This window comes from Vulpes vulpes, chromosome X, assembly GCF_048418805.1.
Source record: "Vulpes vulpes isolate BD-2025 chromosome X, VulVul3, whole genome shotgun sequence".
Classification (NCBI taxonomy): domain Eukaryota; kingdom Metazoa; phylum Chordata; class Mammalia; order Carnivora; family Canidae; genus Vulpes; species Vulpes vulpes.
In genome coordinates this window covers 39,500,114-39,523,913 of record NC_132796.1, presented here as the reverse complement: position 1 = coordinate 39,523,913, position 23,800 = coordinate 39,500,114, and the positions used below count along the sequence as shown (strand labels likewise).

The window sequence follows — 23,800 nt, the reverse complement described above, 5'->3', positions numbered from 1 at the left end:
AGGAAGGTCCTGGTCCCTCAGAGTTTGGTCTCACAGGTTTCTGTTGCTGCAGGGCTGCCATTGCCACTTGGGGATTGTGGCCTGAGAGAGCAGAGCAGAGTAGAAGAAAAACCATGGGGGCTTCTCCCCACTCTCTGAGCATCGGGGCTGCTTTCCTGCTACCTGAGCCAGAGCTCCAGGGCATCTCCAGGCTTGTTCTCCATCAGCAGTCCATGCCCGCTGACAGTGTGTGAGGTTCAGGCTTTGGGGCACGTTGAAGGAGAAAGTCAGGGCAAACTTACTGGCACTTCAGGGGTAGTTTGAATTCTCATCTTTCCTCAACTGCCTGTTGCTGTTTACTTTTCGGGGTCCTCCAATAGCTGCTCTGTTCAGGCTCTCCAGGTTTTACAGTCTGTTTTGCTGAGCGAAAAAGGGTGGAGTGTGCTCCCTCAGTTTTTATGTATGCCTGGAACCTCTGTGTCCATTTTTGTAGGTGTAGGGTTAGTAGGAGTCTGAGCAGTAGATGCATTGCCTGCCTGCTTAGTGTCCCTCCACTCTATCTACCCAGCTCTGCGTCTTTGCTTGAAAAACCATCCTTAGGACCCCACATGAGTCTTTTAGGAGGAAGGCAGGATTACTACTGCTGGTCATCTGGACAATCAAAAAAATGCTTCTTTCTGGATTCTGCAACTGAAAGTAAATGGGGAGTATTTTTCTCCTTAACCTATATATTTAAGTGGAAGCTCTTTTTCTTTTTTTTTTCAAGATTTATTTATTTGACAGAGAGAGAGCATAAGCAGGGGAGTGGCAGGCAGAGAGAGAGGGAGAGGGAGAAGCAAACACCCTGCTCAGCAGGGAGCCTGAGTTGGAGCTCAATCCCAGGACCCCGGGATCACGACCTGAGCCTAAGTCAGACACATAACTGACTGAGCCACCCAGGTGCCCCTGGAAGTTTTCTTTTCTTTTCTTTTCTTTTCTTTTCTTTTCTTTTCTTTTCTTTTCTTTTCTTTTCTTTTCTTTCTTTTCTTTTCTTTTCTTTTCTTTTCTTTCTTTTCTTTTCTTTTCTTCTCTTTTCTTCTCTTTTCTTCTCTCTCTTTTCTTTTCTTTCTTTCTTTCTTTTTTTTTAAAATTATTTATTTATTTATGATATCACACAGAGAGAGAGAGAGGCAGAGACACAGGCAGAGGGAGAAGCAGGCTCCATGCACTGGGAGCCCGATGTGGAATTCGATCCAGGGTCTCCAGGATCGCGCCCTGGGCCAAAGGCAGGCGCTAAACCGCTGTGCCACCCAGGGATCCCCTTTCTTTCTTTCTTTCTTTCTTTCTTTCTTTCTTTCTTTCTTTCTTTCTTTAATTCTAGTTTATTTATTTATTTTAGTTTGTAATTTTATTTAAATTCAACTTGCCAACATATAGTATCACACCCAGTGCTCATTTCATCATGTGTCCTCCCCAATGCCTGTCACCCAGTTTCCCTCCCTCCAACCCCCCTCCCCTTCTGCAACATTTTGTTTCCCAGAGTTAGGAGTCTCTCATGGTTTGCCTAGAAGCTCTTTTTCAAAGGCAAGGGTTAATACATCCAACTGAAAAGGTTTCTGAAATCCTTGGGGTCCCACTAGAAAAGGACCATGAAGATAAGGCTTTCATAAATCTGAGTCCCAACAGGCACCTCCTCTACTAAGTGAAGATGGAGACAGCTTTGTTGTATCCCATGTATCCAGGGTCCCATGTTAGATTCCCAAGGTCGCATGTGCTTCTAATTCCTGGAGAAGTGATTGTTGTGATAATAGTGAAGGGAGTTTAGTGAGAACGAGAGAGCAAAGCTTCCACAAAAAATCCAAATAACCTCCCTTTTAACTAAATGGTTAAAGGTGTCACCAGGGTGGTGAATGATATTCAAAGACCTGTTGTTTGGGAGGGGTGGGGAGCAGGAAGCTCTGCTGGTGTGAGAGGAGAATGGAATGTTTTAGGGAGCCGGGGGTTGGTCATTTCCAGGAGCAGGGCGGGCAGCACGGTGGGAAGGTCTGGCTCCAGCTTGAGCCCACTCACAGGATGTCAGGGGGAAGTGTGACTAAGGTCACGGCCACGCCACGTGGTGGGCCAGCTGGAGCCAGAGCAGGGGCCTCTGTGGCCACACATCCTGAGTTTCCATGGTCTAATGCAGTGGGCTTGAAAGAAAGGGTGGATGCAGGATGCTGGCTGGGCGTGTGGAGTGCGTGGGCTGTTATGTCTTAAGTGACAGTGGGTGGAGATTACAGCATTTCATCTGCTTTTCCTTTGACACCTTTTAAAGATCCAACCCACGGTTTCCAAGGGTTTATGCCTGTATCTGCCAGAGGGATCTTAAACCCTGGAGGATCCTCAAGGAGCATAAGGAAAATTTTCATTTGAGTACCATTTGCAACAAATAGGGGAATTTCAAATTGGATTGAGAGTTTGAAATGCTCTTCCTATTAAGCAGTTTATTGAGGGGGTTATATTGACATCCTTCTGAGGGAATTTTAAAATGCTTCCATATCTGAAATGTCTACATATTTTCTTGGGAGAAGGCTGTACAGGATGTTTAGCAGGTTGGGTTTCATAATTTCAGCAGCTTTATGCTGTTGTCATCCAGTTTGACAGATAGAATGTGCACCTAGAGGAAATGGAATGTATTTTTAATCACTGGGATGTATTGTACCCAAGGAATACAGGAGAGTGTATGTTAGGTTTCAGCCGTGATTAATATTTTGCTGATGAGATTTCAACTCTGTAGCATGCTTACACTCTGCCTCTACTTGAACAATGCCTAGCATTTCTTGATTTTAAGAATGGTAAATAAGTCTCAGAAAATCGTTTCGAATTTTTATCCTCCATTGGTGAAGATTTGAGAAGGTCTCACATGCACATTTTTAATTTCTTAATTCAGAACAAAAAATATTACTAAAAAGTATGAATTATTAATCTCCCCCCCCCAAAATGATAAAATATGCTTTATGGAATGGGAAAGGGCTTTTCTTTAGATTACTAGGTAGTTTGAATTCATACCATTTGAGTTCAAGTATTACCATAGAAACATGGGTGGGAGGCTGTAAGTACTGTAGGCTGTTATTGTTAGACATCTCTGTTGAAAGTGCTGTGTTTTTAAGACCATGCCTCCTGGCAAGAACTCATTGAAGTGTAAAAAGCATTTCGTTTAAAGTGCTAAATATTTATTTAGTTCCAGTGTTCTTCCTAAAAATTAAAGACTTGCATTCCTCCTACAGAGAGGAAAGATAGAAGAAATCACAGTCTTTATAGTTAAATTATTTTGAATGTAATTGCCATATTCAAAATGTGTGCATTTACCTTCAAAATAAGATTCCTGAAAGAGACCGGTATCTGCTTGAGAAGCTATGAATTCTTTAACAGAAAGGAAAAGTGGGAACCCACCCACATTTTTTGAGTGCATGTTCTCTACCCTCCTGGAAGCAAGTCACCAATTATGCTTATAGTTTCTTGAAGTAAATGTATAGATTTGAAAGGAAATTTGTGCACAGGTTGACCAGTTTGGCTTTTTTTGGATGGGGGAATGATAAGAAGAGGCTGCACAGATGGGTGTGTTTGGGGACTTAAAGCCATGATTCTCAACTGAGGATGACTTTGCCCCCAGCAGACATGTGGTAGTATTTGGAGCTGTGATTGGGGGAGTAGAGATGCTATTGGCATCTAAAGGTATTGGAATCTAATGGGTGGTGGAGGCCAGGAATGCTGCCAAACATCCTACTATGCACAGGACGTGCCTCCCTCTTCTCCTCCCCCCAACAACAAATGATCTGGCCCCAAATGTCAACAGTTCTGATGTTGAATAACCATGACTTAAAATTAACAGAGAGAATAGAAATGAAAACCAATGTCCTCCCTTCCTCATGGCGAGGTATAGAACACATTTTAGCTGGATTCGTCCATCTTAGCAGATAAGATGATTTCTAGACATCTCAAGGAATAGAAACTATACTAACTAACTAACTAACTATATATATATATATATATATATAACACACACTAACAAAAGGATTTACTTGTGAAACTATACTAACTATATGTGTGTGTGTGTATATATATATATACACACACACACGCACACTAACAAAAGGATTTACTTGTGATTTCTGGGGTCCATTACTTTTCAGGATACACTTAATTTTCTCAAGGCCAAATTTCTCATAGTATAATTATGGCTTCTACTTCCACTTGATCTCTCCAGCAAACAGGTAGTAATTAGCGGGTGGCCATTCAGTGTGAAATATTCTTTTGTCCCGGGTATTTAGAGGCTGCTATTATATCCCCCTGAGACTTCGATACCATCAACCATTCAGGAGTGCTAGAGGGTGTTAGCATTGCTTATTAGATCAGGACTCCGCATAAGAAATAGTAGGCTCCAAAGTCAGAATATAATGCACTATAAGAATCTGGTTTTGTTAGCATCGAGTGACATTAAGATGTGGTTCTTGTTAAGAAGACACTTAAGTTCCATTAAAAAAAATTTTAACGTTTATTTACTTATTTTCCATTCTCTCTATATACCTGATTTGGGGCTAAAACTCCTGACCCTGATCAAGAGATTAAGAGTCGGGTGCTCTTCTGACTGAGCCAGCCAGGTGCCCCAAAGTTCTATTTTTAAATGTTATAGCTTCTGCTTGGAGACTCGGGGATTGAGTTGCATGACCTCAGCAGTTTAGAGGTCCCGTGCTCCCATCTGCCATCCAAACAGGTTCCCTTCTTCAGCATTCCAAGTGGTCAGATATCTGTAAAAGGTATTGTACCCATCATATCTGGTGCAATCCATCATTCTTCAACATTTTGGAACACTCACCGCTGGTTTAAATGTCAGAACACTGAAATCAATGAACAGACGGAATGGAACTGAGGTAGGAGAAGAAAGCTGGAAGGCTAAGAAGGGAAGGTTTGTGAAGGGTGGGAGGTGTCACATAAACCTCCCAGTGGTGCATTCTGCACATTGGAAATATTTTTGACCACCTTGAGGGAGAGGAGGGATAGAATTTAGCTGGAACTGAAAGAGCAGATGGAGGGAGCAGGAAAGAGAACAATCTAGTCTGCTGCTTTTATAAAATAAAACCTTTTATCATAGTCCTGGGAGAAGAGCAAATGTCTACTCCTTAGTTTTATTTAGGAAGCATGCTTCATTACCTGAAAAAGAAAGGATCTCTATCCTCTTAAAATTATATTGTAAAAAAGATTTCCACCATTCTCCACCAAAACATAGAGGTGTATATGGGTATAAAATAACAAACGAATATAGCAGTCTTCTCAATTATAGACATTTACTGTCCATTTTATTTTATTTTTATTTTTTTTTAAATTTTTTTTTAATTTTTATTTATTTATGATAGTCACAGAGAGAGAGAGAGGCAGAGACACAGGCAGAGGGAGAAGCGGGCTCCATGCACCGGGAGCCCGATGTGGGATTCGATCCCGGGTCTCCAGGATCGCGCCCTGGTCCAAAGGCAGGCGCCAAACCGCTGCGCCACCCAGGGATCCCCTATTTTAAAAAATAGAGATTTTTTCCCCCCATATAACCTTTTTACAAAGTCTCCGAACATGGACCTACAGGCTTTTGTTGTGGCTTGGTGAATATTAACCTTATGCCTGCTAATAATGTAAATTGCAAGAAAAATACATAACCATCTCATCGTTTATTTTTTATTCTTTAATTATTTTTATTTATTTATTTTTAAAGATTTTATTTATTCATTCATGACAGAGAGAGAGAGAGAGGCAGAGACACAGGCAGAGGGAGAAGCAGGCTCCATGCAGGGAGCCCAATGTGAGACTCGATCCTGGGACTCCAGGATTGCGCCCTGAGCCGAAGGCAGGCGCTAAACTGCTGAGCCACCTAGGGATCCCCCCCATCTCATCATTTAAAACAACATTGAGGGGCACCTGGGTGGCTCAGTTGGTTGAGCATCCGACTCTTGATTTCGGCTCAGGTCGTGATCTCTGGGTCCTGGGATTGAGCCCCCATGTTAAGCCCTGGTTCGGGTTCCTTGCTCTGCAGGGAGTTTGTCTGAGATTCTTTCTCTCTGTCAAATAAATAAATCTAGAAAAACCCCGCAGTGTTTAAGAAATATACCCCTTGGCCTGAAAAGACATATATTATATTGCTTTTATCTGTTTTCCTGCTGATTTTTTTTTTTTTTAACTTCTGAGGGAGATGGAATCTACTTAAAAGGATGGTAAGTGATTTTTACTCAGAATCTATTCTTTTCATTTTGTTTCTCCTCAGTTTTAATCTCTCAAAGAACCTTTTTCAGTTTTTTAGAGACTTAGCCTTAGTTAAAACCTTATATCTGCTTCTAACAGGGTGGCTCTCTGAGTGAGGCCCTTCCCTTCTAATTCCAGTTTTGTTAACTATTAGAATGAGGACAGGAAGTTAATGGCGGAAAACAAGATAGGCAAAGGTAATCCTTGAAGCCAGTAAGGCAGGTAAAGTTTATTATACTGTTCTCTCAACTTTTGTACGTGCCTTTAAGAATTTCCATAAAGAACTATTTTTTCAAAAGGGCAGCAGAAATAGATAAAAGTGTTTCTTGTTCCAGGACTACCTTTGGTGTTGTTAAAAGGTCAGGGGGAAGATCTGAATATACCTTGAGGCCTAGTGCAAAGGCAGGCATGAGGCATGGTATGGCATTAGTTCAGGACCTGTCTTTGGTGAGTGGAAGATGAAGGGAGTAGGTGTGATTGTTTGAGGAGGGTGCACACATAGAAGTTCTTTAGTTGTGACTAGTAAGTCCTGACTCACCTAGACCTGGCTTGCTTTCTTTCACTGAAGAGGGAGAGATATTTTCAAAAGTGACCTTTTTAAAAAAGTTTATTTATTTAGTTAATCTCTATACCCAACACCGAACTTGAACTCCCAGCCCCGAGATCAAGAGTCACGTGCTCTATCAGCTGAGCCAATCAGGTGCCCCTAACTGAAACAGACTTTTTCAAAAATATCTTAATTTTATTTTAAATTCCATTCTAGTTAATATACACTGTTACATTAGTTTCAGGTATACGATATAGTGCTTCAAGAATTCTTCACATTACCTGGTGCTCATCACAACAAATGCACTTCTTAATCATCATCCCCTATTTCACCCATTCCCCCCCGCCCCCACCCTCCCCTCTGGTAACCATCAGTGTATTCTCTGTAGTTAAGAGTCTGTTTCTTGGTTTGTCTTTGTTTTCTTTGCTCATTCTTTTTTCTTTCTTAAATTCCACATATGAGTGAAATCATATAGTATTTGTCTTTTGCTGTTATTTTGCTTAACATAATACTCACTAGCCCCGTGCATGTTGTTGCAAATGGCAAGATTTCATTCTTTTTTTTTTTTTTAAGATTTTATTTATTCATGAGAGCCACACACAGAGAGAGACAGAGACATAGGCAGAGGGAGAAGCAGGCTCCTTGTGGGAAGCCCGATGCAGGCCTCGATCCCAGGATTCTGGGATCATGACCTGAGCCGAAGGCAGATGCTCAACCACCAAGCCACCCAGGCACCCCGGCAAGATTTCATTTTTTTAAATGGCTGAGTAACATTCCAGTGTGTGTGTATACATACCACACATCATCTTTATCCATTCATTTATCTATTGGTGGATACTTGGGTCGCTTCCATAATTTGACTACTGTAAATAATGCTGCTACAAACATCGGGGTGCATGTATTCCTTTGAACTAGTGTTTTTGTATTCTATGGGTAAATACCCAGTAGTGCAATTACTGGGTTGTAGGGTAGTTTGATTGATTGATTGATTTATAAAAAAGATTTTATTTATTCATAAGAGAGACACAAAGAGAAAGGCAGAGACACAGGCAGATGGAGAAACAGGTTTCATGTAGGGAGCCCGATGTGGGACTCGATCCAGGGACTCCATTATCACGCCCTGAGCCAAAGGCAGATGCTTAACCGTTGAGCCACCCGGGTGTCCCTGGTAGTTTTATTTTTAACTTTTTGAGGAACCTCCATACTGTTTTCCACAGTGGCTGCACCAGTTTGCATTCCCATCAGTAGAACTGGCTTTCATAATCCCACCAGTATAGGCACTTTTCCAATGAAGCCTATCCTCTCCTCATCCTCTTCAGCCCCAGTTTTTTTTTCCTTTTCCTTGAAAATTGGCCCAAACTTTCTGTTGCTCTGAGCAGTGGTATATGTTCCTATGGTGGGTAGGGTACCATTACCCAAGTCTCACATGCTCTCAGCAAGTTGACCAGGAATTTCTTTACTCCTGGCAATTCTAGGATCTGCTCATTTCTGGGATGTTCGGTCTTTTCCCTGAAGCTCTGATTCAGCATCTCACTTGAGTGGTTATGTTTCTGGAACCATCTCCCCATTATTTTGTAAGAGTTGTTTCATTCTTATGTTCAGGATACACCTTAGGTAGAACTTTTCCCCTGTGCATCTTGGAACTCCCTGCTTCCTCAAACCTCACACTTAACTTTCTGTAAAGTGTATCCAGAGCTACGGAGAACAGAGACTTGGGATCCATCTTAAAAACCCCAGAAATACATTTTGATGTAAGAGCTCTGGAGATGTTCCTAGCAACGCCATGAGTATGCACATTTCCCCCCTAGTACTCCCTCTCCCTCTCCCTCTACCAAAGACTAGGTTTCCAGTAGTTAGAAACTCTGAGCCCAGGTCCTTGGCTACCTTTTGAGGCTGGAGATAGAGGTAGCGCCACCTGCCACCCTGATATGGAATTGCAATGCATTCCCCATTTACTTAGTGATAAGTATTTTGTTTTTCTTGGTAAAATTTCAAATCTTTTGAAGAGGGTAAGAAGGAAAAAGAGGAAGGAAAGGATTAGATTGAGATTATGTATTACTGCCTAGTAAATGAATTTGAAGAATTGAGATGTGGAGAGCAAATACAGTAACCTTGGCACTGTTAATAGTGACTTTGTGAGTAACTTCTACATAGATTTCCCTTTATTTAGAACCTGCTACCCCATCAACTTCCCCCAAACTGCAGTGTTTCTCTAAAGGAGGGGAGACAAAGAAGTTGGCTTACAATCTGCTGCCAATTCAGATACTTGGTTCTCACAGACTCATTTAACAGATGTATATTGGACACATTGTGTACATAAGACCCTGGGCAAGATACTGGGGCTGGTGTAGTAGGCAAGACAGATGGAGGCCCCTTTTCTTTTTTTTCTTTTTTAAAGATTTTATTTATTTATTCATGGGAGAGAGAGAGAGAGAGAGAGAGAGAGAGAGAGAGAGAGGCAGACACAGGCAGAGGGAGAAGCAGGCTCCATGCAGGGAGCCTGACATGGGACTCGATCCCAGGTCTCCAGGATCACACCCTGGGCTGAAGGCGGCGTTAAACCTCTGAGCCACCGGGGCTGCCCAGACCCCTTTTCTAATGTAGATGTGTCCACTGGCCCATTGCTATGTTCTCTTTGGCCCACACAGTGCTATAAGTGCTGCGGTGTTTTTCCCTCTTGAAACATGGGGAGATTTGACCTCCTGGAACTATATTAGCATGTGTCGTAAAAGTTGGGGAAATGAGGGGGTGGTGTTGAGAAATACCCACCCTGGTGAGCATAGGCACACATTTTACAGCCTACCCTGGCCTCCCTCCTCACTGTATTTGATACGTTAACTCTCGGGGGACATCTTGGGTTGGGATCCCCATCTTTCTGTGCCTCCCTTCATAGTGATCACCATGTGACACTGGGAGCCCCAGCTGAGAGCTGGGCCAAGAAGGCAGGTTGGGTCAGGAAGTGTGGCTCCCAGCTGTTCTCTCCGGCCGTGGGCAGTGCTCTTGAGCTCTGCCCTTCATGCAGCCCTTCCCAGGCCACTACTGCACCACTCTCACTAGCTGCACAGCTGCTGCAGGCTGTTCAAGATTAGAATTTACGTCAGAAAGGAGAAATTGAGGTACAAGCCTTTTCTAGTCCTCCACACCTGTCTTTTTGGCTCTTCCTGCGTAGAGGCCCCCTTTTTACCTGCCTACTGGTGCTGCTCACGTTCAAAAGCACACCCCGCCTCTCCTTGAGGGTTCTGAAGGGTGGGCACTGTTGGGCTTCCAGGCTGGGGGCAGGCAGCAGAGAGCAGAGCTGCCTACAGGGGCTCCTCCAGCTTCTCCCACATCACTTGCGTGGATCTGTTTTATGTATTGGGCTTTCTGGGCAATTTCCTTTGGAGAAAGCACTCCAAAGCTTAAGGTATTGCCAGTTTCATCACTTTAGAGCCCACAGATGGCCTTAGATTCATCATGGTCTTTCCTTTTTTTTTTTTTTTTTTTTAAGATTTATTTATTTATTCATTCAGAGAGAGCGAGAGAGAGGCAGAGACACAGGCAGAGGGAGAAGCAGGCTCCATGCAGGGACCCCGATGTGGGACTGGATCCCGGGTCTCCAGGATCACACCCCGGGCTGCAGGCGGCGCTAAACTGCTGCGCCACCAGGGCTACCCTCATCATGGTCTTTCCTGATTGTCGTTCTCTGGTCTCTGTTACTTGCATCTTGAATCTGGAGGGCGTGGTCTCTGTCCTGTGTGTTTCTACCTGCCCAGAGCTCAGCCTGGGACTGCGCGAAGGAGGGTAAAAGAATAAATACTTGTTGCACAATCAAATCATATCTCATTTGCTGATTGTTAGAGCACAGAGGGCATTGGTGATACAAATTTAAATTTTAATACCCCGAGACCCTCTTCTGAGGGCACATGCATTCCATGCTCCTCTTAAAATCTGTGTGGTTTTAAATACGGAAGCCATCCACACCATCGTCTCTTCATATTTCCCTTCTCTGATTGATTCGGTCTCCTTAAGTCTGGGGCTAAAAGGGAGGGACAAGTGGTGACAGGCCTGGTTGGAACAACCCTGGGAGCCTCAAGCCACCTGATGGGAGGGAAGCAGGGAGGGCTGGGCACTTTGACAGCATTCAGGATGGAGACCACAGCCCTCTCAGAAATACCCTGGGGATTCCCAGACTCTCCCATGGAGAATCCCTCTACTTAAAACATGGTCTCTTTAACTGGGCAATTGAGGACCATCTGTGTAGAACCCCACATCCCAGGGCAAGGTGGAGGGGATGACTTGAATGGACAATAGGGAGCTCTGGTTCACTTGCTAACCCTACCACATCCTATTTACTTAACCATCAGCAGTCACTGACCTTTTTTTTTAGGACTGTTTCTGGTTTCAGGGATTAAATATGGGAGTGTCCTCCCCGCACGATTTCCCCGTAGGTTATAGATCTCCTCTCTGACTCAGCAGACAGTGCTTTGTGCCAGTGCTGCCCCTAAAATTTCAGAGGAGGTTGTGAGGATAAAAGGCCCTAAAGCAAGCATACCTACAATTGATCTCAAGTCTCCTCCTTGCCCTAAAATGTGAATTTTGTCTTGTAATCTGCACTTGACACCTATATGTTTTGTTTTAAGACTATTTAAAATGCTTTTTGAAAAGCCCATTATTTATTGTCCTCAAATTTTGGAGTACAATTGATTGTTGCAAGGATATGTGACTTGCTGATTCCCTGGTTTTACGAATTCCTGAGAAGGTCCCACTGCTACTTATGTGTCTTTGTTCTTTTCTTTTCTTTTCTTTTCTTTTCTTTTCTTTTCTTTTCTTTTCTTTTCTTTTCTTTTTTTCTCCTTTCCTTTCCTTTCCTTTCCTTTCCTTTCCTTTCCTTTCCTCTCCTCTCCTCTCCTCTCCTCTCCTCTCCTCTCCTCTCCTCTCCTCTCCTCTCCTCTCCTCTTCTCTCCTTTCCTTTCTTCTTTCTTTTCATGATCAGTTTTAATTTCCAAGATGGTGAATGTGACTTTACAATAATTACTACAGATACCAATTCTCTTTATACTCCTGATAATCCTATGAAATAGGTACTATTGGTTACCTCCATTTTAAAGATGAGAAAACAGGCAGAGTTGTTCAGGAAGTTGCTCAAAGTTACATGGTTTGTAAATGGTGAGGTTGGCATTTGACCCTGGTGGTCTGGCTTCTAAACCTGTACTTTTTTTTTTTTTAAAGATTGTATTTATTTATTTATTCATGAGAGAGAGGCAGATACATAGGTAGAGGGAGAAGTAGGCTCCCTCTGGGGACTCCAAGGTGGGACTGGATCCCAGGACCCTGCGATTATGATCCGAGCCGAAGGCAGTTGCCTAACTGACTGAGCCACTCAGGTACCCTACACACAGCGTTTTTGTGATAAATTTTGATGTCCTCTCCAGGTTATTTATCTAGAACTCATGAAGCTCAGTAGTTGGGCTTCTTGTCTTCAGTTAGCAAGAACTTGGTCATCCTTAGTTCTGTGGCCACAGATAGACTCAACGTGATGGCCACACAAGGAGTGACCAGTGTCAGACTAGAGAGATATTCAGTCTGAAGCTTGTATCATCATTCCAGGTGATGGGTCTCCATAAACTATGTAGTTGGGGTGTTTTCAAACAATGTGACTAAGATACAAAAGCTACTGATGCTGAAGTTGTTGTAGTGGCTTTGCAGTATTACTTGGTACTGACACTCTTTACTTTTCATTCATTGTGTTTCTTAGGTCTGTAAACAAAAAGCCAGTGCCATTCCTTACCCACAGCTCTGTTTAATGTTTGTGGTTTAACGTTTGCCAGATACTTCAGTATATAGCCATGCATCACTCTGGGTGACAACAACAACAATCTTGATGTTTCTTTCTTTCTCTTTAAAAATGTTTCTTTAGATTTATTTATTTATTTATTTATTTATTTATTTATTTATTTAAGATTTTATTTATTTATTCGTGAGAGACCCAGAGAGAGGGGCAGACATAGGCAGAGGGAGAAACAGGCTCCCTGCAGGGAGCCTGATGTGGGACTTGATCCCAGGATCCTGCTATCATGACCTGAGCCAAAGGCAGATGCTCAACCACTTAGCCACCCAGGTGCCCCTAGTTACTTTTATTTTATTTCTAAAATTTTTTAGTTACTTTTGATCAAAAATTTTTTTTAAAGATTTATTTATTTATTTATTTATTTATTTATTTATTTATTTATGAGAGAGAGAGAGAGAGAGAGGCAGGCAGAGACACAGGTGGAGGAAGAAGCAGGCTCCATGCCGGGAGCCCGACGCGGGACTTGATCCCGGGACTCCAGGATCGTGCCCTGGGCCAAAGGCCGGTGCCAAACTGCTGAGCCACCCAGGGATCCCCTGATTAAAAATTTTTTTAAGATATATTTATTTTGAGAGAGAGAGCAGGAGTAAGCAGGGAGTAGGGGGAAGGGACAGAGGGAGAGGGAAAGTGAAAATACCTAGCAGACTCCTTGCTGAGTACAGATCCCCACGTGGGGCTCAATCTCATGACCTGAGCTGAAATCAGGAGTCGGAGGCTCAACCGATGCTCAACCAACTTAGCCACCCAGGCCCCCCCCAACATTTTTTTTAAAGTAATCTCTGTACCCAACATGGAGCTCAAACCCACAACTCCAAGAGCAAGAGTTGCGAACTCCACTGACTGAGCCAGCTAGTAGGTGCCCCATGTGTCTTTAGCTACTTTACAAAATTTCTGGATTCAGACTGTAGGCTTACTGCATCTGATATGGCAACAGCAACAACAAAAAGTGAGAGAACAAATGAATCCATCTCTTAAAAGGTCTTAATGAGGTGTATAATATGGAGATTAGCCCTTCTACGCATTCCTACCTCTGAACCTACGGGCATGACTCCTTGGGTGCTCATGGGGTCGTTTTCCCATGTGGCCTCAACAAAGGCCAGCCTCTCCATGGCAAGCTGGGTTCTGTCACCAGTTTCCTAATTGAAGCTTCTATAGTTATCCATGTATTCCTCAGCATCATCCATTTCTCCCACCCACATTCCCTTCCAGCTCCTATGTGATTTCTTAAGTGTTATCTTTATGTATTGCCTCAAATGCATTTCCCTCCATGTGCCGTTGCTAGCACTCCAGTTAGGTTTTATGTCTGGTCCCTTACCTCCCCCCACCTCCAAAATGACTCTGGTCAAGAGCACCCAGGAACTCCATGTTCCAAATCCAATGCTGACTTCTCAGTCCTTAACCTTTCTCAGCCTGCAGGCGGGATTTGACCCAGCTACTCATACCCCTTTCCTTGAAATCATTTTTTTTTTCACTTGGCTTCCTTGATGTCACACTTGGTGCTCTGCTGATGCAAGGGTGTTCTTTGCCAGTCTCCTTTCCTGATTCCTCCTGGTATTGATTGCCCCAACCTCTTCATATTTGAGTGCCTCGGTCCTCCTACCACTTCTCTATCTATCCTTGCGCCCAAAGGCAAATTAATCCTGCAGCTTTATGTACTTTTTAAAAAATATTTTATTTATTTATTCATGAGAAACACAGAGAGAGAGAGAGAGAGGCAGAGGCATAGGCAGAGGGAGAAGCAGGTTCCCTGGTCTCCAGGATCACACCCTGGGCCGAAGGTGGCGCTAAACTGCTGAGCCACCTGGGCTGCCTGATCCTGCGGCTTTAAATGCCACCTAAATGCTGATAATTTCATCTTGCAGTGCTCTGCTCAATTTCACCTTCATCTCTTCTTGGATATCTCACCAGCATCTCCAACCTAGCATGTCTAAAACCCAGTTCTTCATACCTCCCCACCTCTGCCATGCTCAGCCTGTCCCAAACTTGGGGAAATAGAGGCTCCATTCTTCTGGTTACCCAGGCCACAAACTCTGGAGTCCCCCACGAGTCTTCTCTTTAGCTTACCCAACATCAGCAAATCCTATCTTCTCTGCCTTTACAAGATGTCCCATATCTGGCCAGTCACCCTTACCTCCACTGATACCACCTGGGCTAGATCGCTGTCCCCTCATTTGGATTCATCAGCAGGTGCTTTGTCATTCCTTTGCCTCAGGAGTTAAACTTTTAGATGGTTCTACGCTTCTGATCAGGAGCCTCTCACAGTTTGTTATTTCTCTCAGAGTGCATACCATCATCCTTGAAAGATAATGGCCTAGAGAGCCCTGAGTGATCTGCTCCCTCCATCCCTGCTCAATCTAATCACTGTTACGTCTTTTTTTCCCCCTTGCCCATTCTGTTATAGTGACACTGGCCTCTTTACTTTCCCTGTAACTGACCGGATATACCCCTACCTCAGCACCCCTGGGCAAGTTTTTCCTCTGCCTCACTCCCTCTTTTGTTGCCCAGATCTCTATGGAACCTTCCTGCCTTCCTTCAGAACTTTGTTTAAATGCCTACTTGATCAGAGGGGCCTTCCTTCACTGATCGCTCCCCTACTCCTACCTACATTCCGGGATTGTTTGCTTGCTCTGTATCTTGCCAAAGACCTCATCATTGCCTAGCTTATTTTGCATTTATTTGATTGTGTGTCTTTCCCTTCTGGACTGGAAACTCCCTGAGGTGTCAGGTGCTTTGTCTCTTGTTAATTGCTGTATTCCCTAAACTTAGCCTGGTACCTGGAATTTAGAAGTACTCCATGAAAAATATTTGAAGGAATGAGGAATTACCTGGAGTAGGTAGTCAGAAATAGGGTATGGGCAATGAGTATTTGCCCAGGCTGGAAGAGGATCTATAGTATCTATGGCATTTAATATATTCTAAGACCCCTCCCTCTACCTACTCCCCATATTTGACTATTTTTAAAATTTGGATGCATATTAGAATGGATGGCCTCTCTCAGTAGCCATCTGCTGGGCAGTGGTCATGCTGTTGCTGTTGCCTATGCACACACAAAGCTGGCTGTAGCTGTTTACATGGGCAGCAGTTCAGTTGATCTGTATTGTTGGTCCTATATATGGCCTAGGGTATCTGCCATTTGATACACTCTCAGTAAGATTACACTTACCAAAATAAAATTTTATTGGCATCGAAACAAAATCCTATTGTGTACACAAAAAGGAAGGCATTAGCACAGTAGGGAGTAAATTTGATATTAGTGAGGCAAATGTTCATGGTTGGAGAAATGACTGAAATCCCACATTTTCTTTTCTTTTCTTTTTTTAAAGATTTTATTTATTTATTCATGATAGACACAGAGAGATAGAGAGAGGCAGAGAGAGAAGCAGGCTCCATGCCAGGAGCCCGATGTGGGACTCGATCCCGGGACTCCAGGACCACACCCTGGGCCAAAGGCAGGCGCTAAACCGCTGAGCCACCCAGGGATTCCCCCACGTTTTCTTTTAAAGCAACAACTAGGAAAATTCAAGTATTTGAAACTGTTTTGTTTGCTGCTGAGATACATGCTAAAGGGCTGCCAGCCACATGCCAAGCAACACAACTGAAGGCAGGAGAAATCGCCCATCTCCGACACTGCAAATGAGAGGCTAGTTTGACCATCACTGAGGACTGCCTTTGAGGCATCATGTCACAGTTAATTGGCAAAGTTTGTTTCTTTCCTAATGGTACATAAAAGAAGGGAGTGTCTTACAATCTATGACATTTCAGATTGGGTGAGGTAGAGTGGGTCTCTTTTCTGCATCTTAGAATTCTAAAACTAAATTTGTAGATCTGAATTTTGTCCCTTCTAGTTAGTTAGTTTATTTTCATTTCTAAGATCCCAGTGTATCTTCAGTCAGGGTGTACTTAATGCATACTCTACCATATGCATTCACAAAAAGGGAGAGGCTTGGTCGGGTATTTGAGTTAGAGTTTGTTGGGTTTCTTACAGAATGTTTCTCTGGCATCAAGCTGCTCCTAGCACCATTGGGAGTAATTATCCAAAAATGAGTTTGGACTTTGGTTTGCTACAATTAGTTGAAGATAAGTTTTTCAGACAGCTGCAGGTTTTGTTTTTGAACTCTTTCTTTCAAAATAATTACAGGCTCCTCAGAAGTCACACAAATAGTATGGAGAGGGCTCACGGAGCCATCACCCGACTTCCTCCCATGGTGATATCTTACATAACGATAGCACAGCTGCAGTTTTTAATGGGTCATCTTGTTTTCTTCCAGTGATCCATTGGAGTGGGAATTGAGAGGAAAAGTTGTTCTGTCCTACTGTACAACCAGCCAGTTCACTGTACATGGTTCCTGGTCACAGGAGGTGAGATCAGAGGCAGACACATCCCAGGGGGATTCATACGTGGATTGTCACGCCACAGAGGAAATAATCAGATTAAATTAATTTGCGACTTATTCCTCCAGCAGAGGAACTCTGCATCGATCTGTTTCTGCTTTGGCACAGGCTTTCTTTCAATGCAATTGTTTTAGAGTGATGGAAAATGCTCTACAAAAGTGTTGAAATAGAGCAACTTGGAATTCTAGAATTGCAGGAGTCAGAAGGGGCTGAAAGCCAGCCACCCAGTGGGCAGGGTGACCCCCTGCCCCCTTTAACATCCCTGCTGGGTTCCTATTCCCACTCTTAAGACCCTCCTTTGCTTAGGATGCCAGTCCCATCTCTGTGTGATAGGACTTTTCTTAGCCACACGTCCGACAACAGGCAGGTGTCTTTGCTTTCCAGCCTTCCCTCTGCTTCAATCAGTCTAGGTCCTTTAATCCTGGGGTGCTTTTTAGCCCCCCTCACTACCCTGCTGGCTGCTTACCCACAGTCTGAGTTTTTTAATAGCTTGGACATATCCTGGAGAGATGATAATGATGGATCTAGGTATATTGACTAGAGAGATAGGGTATAGGAATAATAACCCAAAACCCTAAAGAGGGCTGAGTGCAAGTTTGGTAATAAAAAGCTCAACCTTTACAATAATGGGTTTTTTTTAAAGATTTTATTTATTTGAGAACGAGAGAGAGAGATAGCAAGAGAGAGCACAGGTGATGAGGAGAGGGAGTATACTCCCTGCTGAGCAGGGCTCAATCCCAGGACACCAAAATTAGGAGGTGAGATGAAGGCACATGCTTAACTGAACGAGCCACCACAGGCACCCCGAAAATTGTATTTTTTAAAATGAATTCATGCCCTCTTTTTCTTGTTTCTCTTTCCCACTTCTATTGTTTATTCCCTTTGATAAGCCAGCCTTCTGTGGCATGGTCCGTATTTGATAGCCCCGTCATTCTTGTCTCCCAACCAAGTCCCCTCCCCAGTACCTCTTCCATACCCCTACCCCAACACCACACCATATCTTCCTCCACTACTGGCCTGGCCTGGATGCCTGGCCTCCAAGTGGTCTTTGTTACTATTTGTGATTCCTCTCCCCTATCACTAGCTATAAATCTGATCACCTTAGTGTAGTTAGGGACTGATTCTTAGGTATTCAGTGCATCTGCAGTAAGCATCAGTTATGCCTTTGAAAATTCTGGTTCTGGTATGCCTGGGTGGCTCAGTAGTTGAACATCTGCCTTTGGCTCATGTCCTGATCCTGGGGTCCTGGGATCGAGTCCCACATCAGGCTCCCCGCAGGGAGCCTGCTTTTCCCTCTGCCTGTGTCTCTGCCTATCTGTGTGTCTCTCATGAATAAATAAATAAAACCTTAAAAAAAGAAAATATTCTGGGTTTTCCCATTTGTAAAAACCTCAGAATGGTCACCACTCCACTCCCTACCACCACCTCTGAACATTTGCTATGTTGGAGGGCAGCAGAAACCCACTTGGAGTACTCCCAAGGACTCTCTTCAGGGGACTCAGATGCTGAGAATTTAATTAGAACAATTTTTTAGTGTCTTCCTCTGCAAATACTGTTTAGAACACTTAAAAAGAGAACTAAAATACAAATAGAAAATTTCTGGTCATGTCTTTATGGCAAGGGCATAAAGATAAGTCAGGATGGGACAAAATCAGGTTTCGGAATATTATTCCTACTGCATGAGAAACTTAGTCAAAGTAGGGAAAGTTACTGGCTTGAAATGTAGAAAGTCAAATACAGCCATATCATTAAGTTTGCTGTGTTTGGGCAGCAGGGAACTAGAGGACTGGGGGTTGATATATCCAAGTTACTTAGTCTGAAAATACATCTGGCTCTTTTTTTTTTTTTTTTAGATTTTTATTTATTTATTAGAGAGCACATGCAGGAACAGGGGGAAGTGGGCGAGAAAGGGGGAGAAGCAGACTCTCCTTTGAGCAGGGAGCCTGACCTGGAGCTCTGGAGCTCTGGAGCTCAATCCCAGGACCCTGAGATCATGACCTAAGCTGAAGGCAGATGCTTAACTCACTGAGCCACCCAGGTGCTCCTCAACATCTGGCTCATTTTATGTGAAACTACTATTGATATATATATTTCTAGATTATGTAAATAAATCTTGGCTAATATCTCCAAAATGTTCATGTTAGGTGGCAGATTTATAAATGTATAAACCTGGGCATACAAATTGTCATCCCTAAAGAGCTGTCATTACAGATTACAGTTTCCAAATTGAGGAACATAGAGGCATAGAAAAGTTAAAAGACTTCGCTTATTCAGAGTGCTCTTGAAATATTTTATTTGGAGACAACCCCCCCCCCCCAAGGTTGTGCTGGCACAGAATACACTGTCCCATAAATAGAAATGAACTTTGAAAAATGTGACAGTGTGATAAAGACACTATTCTCCTCAAGCTCCTGTGTGTGGAATATTCTGTAAGGGTACTAAAACCATAGGGTACACTTGCCTATCTATAGATAAATAGATATATTGTGCCTTTCTCTTCAGATAGCCAATCCCCCCCCCCCCCCCCCGCCATGGTAATACTTAGATTCCATGAATTACTAAATAGATTGGATTTTCAAATATGGCAAAAAAGGAAGTGCCTTTCTATAGAAATCTGTAGAGCTGTACCCTGACTACAAATAATTGAGCTGTGTTCTTACTCTCTCTGTACATTCCAGAAAATTGATTTTATATGTTCAATCCATCGTTTTCTCATTATGACTCCACTAGTAAATTCTTAAAACGATGAGGATCCACTTAACTCAGCATAAGGAAGTTCAAGCAGTCTGTAAGCAACTTTATTCTCACCGAAAACTATTATAAAAGAATGTCCACTTTTTCCCTTGGGTTTGTTGTTGCACGCAGCATTCCCCTCAGAAAGCTCCTGAGAGGTTAAACTCATTTCTGAGCAATTGTTTTCATAAACTCATTATTTTGCTTCTAGCACTCAAGGCTAGATAGTGTGTAACCTGGTCTCTACCCAGTATTAGCCGCGTTGTTTTCACACTTCTCTCCAAGGGCCAAAGATTATCTCACAGAAGCTCCGAAATAATTCCTGTTTCTGAAATTCATGTGTAAAAGGAAATTTTTAAAGGGAAGAGGGTGAGAATCAAGTTCAAACTCTTAAGAATTTTTGTAAAGCATTATATTGATTAACAAAAGCTCTCTGGCATCTTCTGGCAGACGTGTGAGAGAAGGCAGTGGTTGTAATTAATTTTTAGTGAGCACCACATATTTGATAATTGCTCTGATTCACGCTATTATATTCCTCTTCCTTCATCCACAGCAAAACAAGCTTAATTTGATTCATACCCTTAGGAAGAGAAAAAAAGCCTAAGATTACTCACATGGCTGTGATTCAGCTCTTGGCTCCTGCCACCTCCTCCTCCTCCTCATCCTCCCTTTCTCCCACCCTGCCACCCCCATACTCACTCCCACCCAGTGGCGTTGCCATCAAAAAACTGAGTCAGTTCGTTCTTTAAAATGGGTGGGGAAAGAAGACAACTAATAAAAAACTTTTCTGAGCAAAGTATACACTGCTTAGATCTGAAATCACTGCAGGAAGACAGGCAAAGTGGCTGCTTACATAACATGAAAAGCGTGGAACAGAGGCAAGCTCTCATCAAGAAATGTTCAGATTGTCTTATATAAGTCTAGATACAGTTTGTGTGCATGCCTGGAGAGGTGTACACATACATAGCTACGTAGGTAGGGGTTTTTTTTTTTTTTGAAAATTCTGTAATCCTGGGACTCTCACACATACTGTGTACTCAGGTAGTCTTCTGACTTTGTTATAATCACCAAGTGAATCTAGCAGCTGTCCAAAGATTTTTGATCATTGAAACATATAGGTGATAAAGTTGCTTTGCAACATTCTACCTCCAAAAGCGGCGTGATTTGGGAGGCTAGGATGGTTGGGTCTCCCCCACCCTGCTGCCCCGCCACCCCAGAATTGTAAGATTGGTAACCAGGGATGGCAGTGCACCCTTAGTGGTGGCAAACATCATTGAGGCAGTCCTTTCTGTTCACTCCTGGTGTTTTCTCATATAGTCCCATTCTCCAGATGAAACAAAAGCCTTGGAGTGAAATGAGGTGACTTTCCCATGTCCCAACAGGTGAGAATCCCAGAGCCAGCCCTGGAACCCAGGCTGTTGGCATCCTGACCTGTAGTTCTGGTTTGTGGGAACCCGACACAGTTGGATCATTTGGTATTTCAGCGATTGCCTGGGGACAGGAGTGGTAGCCGAGAGGAAGTTCTATGCTGGAGCTCCAAAACTGTCTTTAGCTGAACTGTGTTGAATCGGGTCTCTGTGCGTCTTGGAACTGACATGCAAGGGGGGGGATCAAACCTTCCCCCCAAACACTCATTTGTAATCCTAACCACCTTCTCTTAGTTTTGCTGCCCTCCCCCCATTATGTTACCATCTGTCTCACAAGCATTGCCTGGATAAAGACAAGTCAGAGCAGTTGCTTGTCCTCGAACAAAATAGAGAATTACTTCTTGTATCCCCCAGAGCCGTGTCAAGCACCATATTTGTGGAGTTCCATATTTATAAAGTTTGCCTGAGCCTCAGAAATGTCTGTTTGCTGTCCCTTTTATCATTCTTCAAATATGCTAGATGCTGGCTGGAAACGATTAGCTTTTGTTACTGAAGGGTTTGTGGGATGCTTGAATTTCTTCGTATAGTTTTCATATGGAAACCCATGTAGTTTTCTCCTTTAAGGAATGAAATTTCTTTTTTTTTTAAAGATTTTATTTATTTATTCACGAGAAAGAGAGAAAGAAAGAGGCAGGATACATAGGCAGAGGGAGGAGAAGCAGGCTCCGTGTAGGGAGCCTGATGTGGGACTTGATCCCGGGAACTCCGGGATCATGCCCTGAGCTGAAGGCAAATGCTCAACCACTGAGCCACCCAGGAGTCCCAAGAAATGAAATTTCTTAATGAAAGACCACATAGGAAAGAATGCATGCTAAGGTTTCTTTCGGCACCCCCTTTACGCCCTCCATTCCATGGTTCTCCCTTAGGGTAGCTATTGTAAGGTTTTAAGTCTCGACCCTGGAGAGACAATAAACAGTGAATCTCAGGTACTTTTTTCTGAGCCTAGAGCCACTTCCTGGCACCTCTGTTTGTGGGCCCCTGCCCCTGATACCCCATGTCTTTGACCCATTCACCTTCTTTTCTGGCTGATGAATTTCCACGCCTTGGCCCATCTGGGCTGGCTAGAATGGAAGTTCTTTTTGAATGCCTTCCCTGGGTGGCCCTGACCCGATCCTATAATACTGGATTTTGGAAATTCTGAGAAGTTAGGATAGAAAGACCCAAACAGGTGTCAAATGTAGATTCAGAGGAGTATTTTAAATCATTGAGACTTTGGTAGCAAAATATGGCTTGGCTAGGTGTTTGCCATCATTGGTAAAATAGTTCCAAGGGATTCTTCTTTAAAATAGTTACAGAAACTGTATTTTTCTCATGCAGAAATGTTGTTTGGGGGAGTGACTAAGGTTATGTATGACTCTAATGATGGCACAAAGGGCAGCCTAAGGGTGGAGATTACATGATAATGATAACAGCAAAGCCAACCTTTAGGGGCACCTGAGTGGCTCAGTTGGTTAGGTGTCCCAACTTTTGATCTCTTTTCAGGATCAGGAGTCTGGGCCTTGTGTTGGGCTCCATGCCCTCAGAAAAAAAGAAGAAGAAAACAAGAAAAGCCAACTTTTATATAGTGTTAACTATCTGTCGGGCAGACCCTGTCCTGAGCACTTACATATATTATATTTTTAACCCAGGTGCCACACCTAGGAATGGCAGAGCCAGGATTCGAATCCCAGCAGGTCTGGCTCCAAGCTTTTAAAATGTTATAGATTCTTTTAAATGCCAGAATTTTAGGTGTTTGGTTTTATTAATGTTCTGTGTTCATAATCTTTTTATTTCCATCGAAAGCCGTGTAATTACAGATTTTATGTTCTCTGTGTATCTTATGAAGGTAACTTTCTATCAGCCAATAAAATTTTACTCAAAAAAGTCAATGGGCTAGATTAATACCTCCCTTTTGAAGTATGAATACATTTTAATAAGTCAATGAGAACTATGTACACACGGTTAAAATACCAAGGCTTCAAAAGTGTCATTGGGAGATGCACTTCTTAATTGTATTGTGTGAGTTTAATTTCTGAAAGTTGATTCTGTATGTAAATTTAATGTAGGGTTTTCATTCCAGTAAAACCCTACAGGGAATCCTTTTGTAAAGTGAATAGACAACTCTGATTTAACTCTTTTTCTCTTTATCTGGCCCCATCTACCAATTTGAAAATTAGATATTTGAACAGTTCTGGAATACATTCCAGAAGTAGAATGTATTTTCTCTATCGTAACAAAATTAGTTCCCATTTAGGCGTAATCAACAATAAATGCCAAGCCTTAGCCTGAGCAGTTGCTGACTTTGCTCAAGGTTAAAGGAAGTATGCTGAAAAGAGATAACTATAGTGAAACTGCTCAGACCGAGCCTTCCAGATTTTTTGTGTGGGGCATTGCACTTCTTATTACTGCGTTCTTCCTGTCTGCGTAATACCTGGGAACACTTTATTCCATGTAATGCCACTCCCATCTTGGTAGTAAAGTTTTTCCTGAAGGGGAAGATTTTTAGGCATGCCCATTTGTTTAATTGGAATTTTTACAGATAACAGTAGTTGATGATTTTCAGGGTTTTATGGTGCAGCTTTTAGCATGTCGGGATTACAGGACTGTACAGATTGTGTGTGAATGTGTGGTAATGTGCTTCTATTATACTCACGCGTGTTCGTGAGTAGTTCA

General features: G+C 42.9%; 1 long non-coding RNA gene across 2 annotated transcripts in view; it reads left to right on the top strand.

Moving 5' to 3' along the window:
• The window catches only part of LOC140596302 (uncharacterized), a 128,186-nt gene that overhangs the window by 60,016 nt on the left and 44,370 nt on the right, over positions 1-23,800 (top strand). Inside the window, exon 6 of one of the 2 annotated variants that reach the window (XR_011998337.1) lies at positions 16,865-18,350. The exons of the other annotated variant lie outside the window; for it this stretch is intronic. This is a non-coding gene — a long non-coding RNA (uncharacterized lncRNA). Of the gene's footprint in view, positions 1-16,864; positions 18,351-23,800 lie in introns of those variants that run through there. 2 annotated transcript variants of the gene reach the window in all.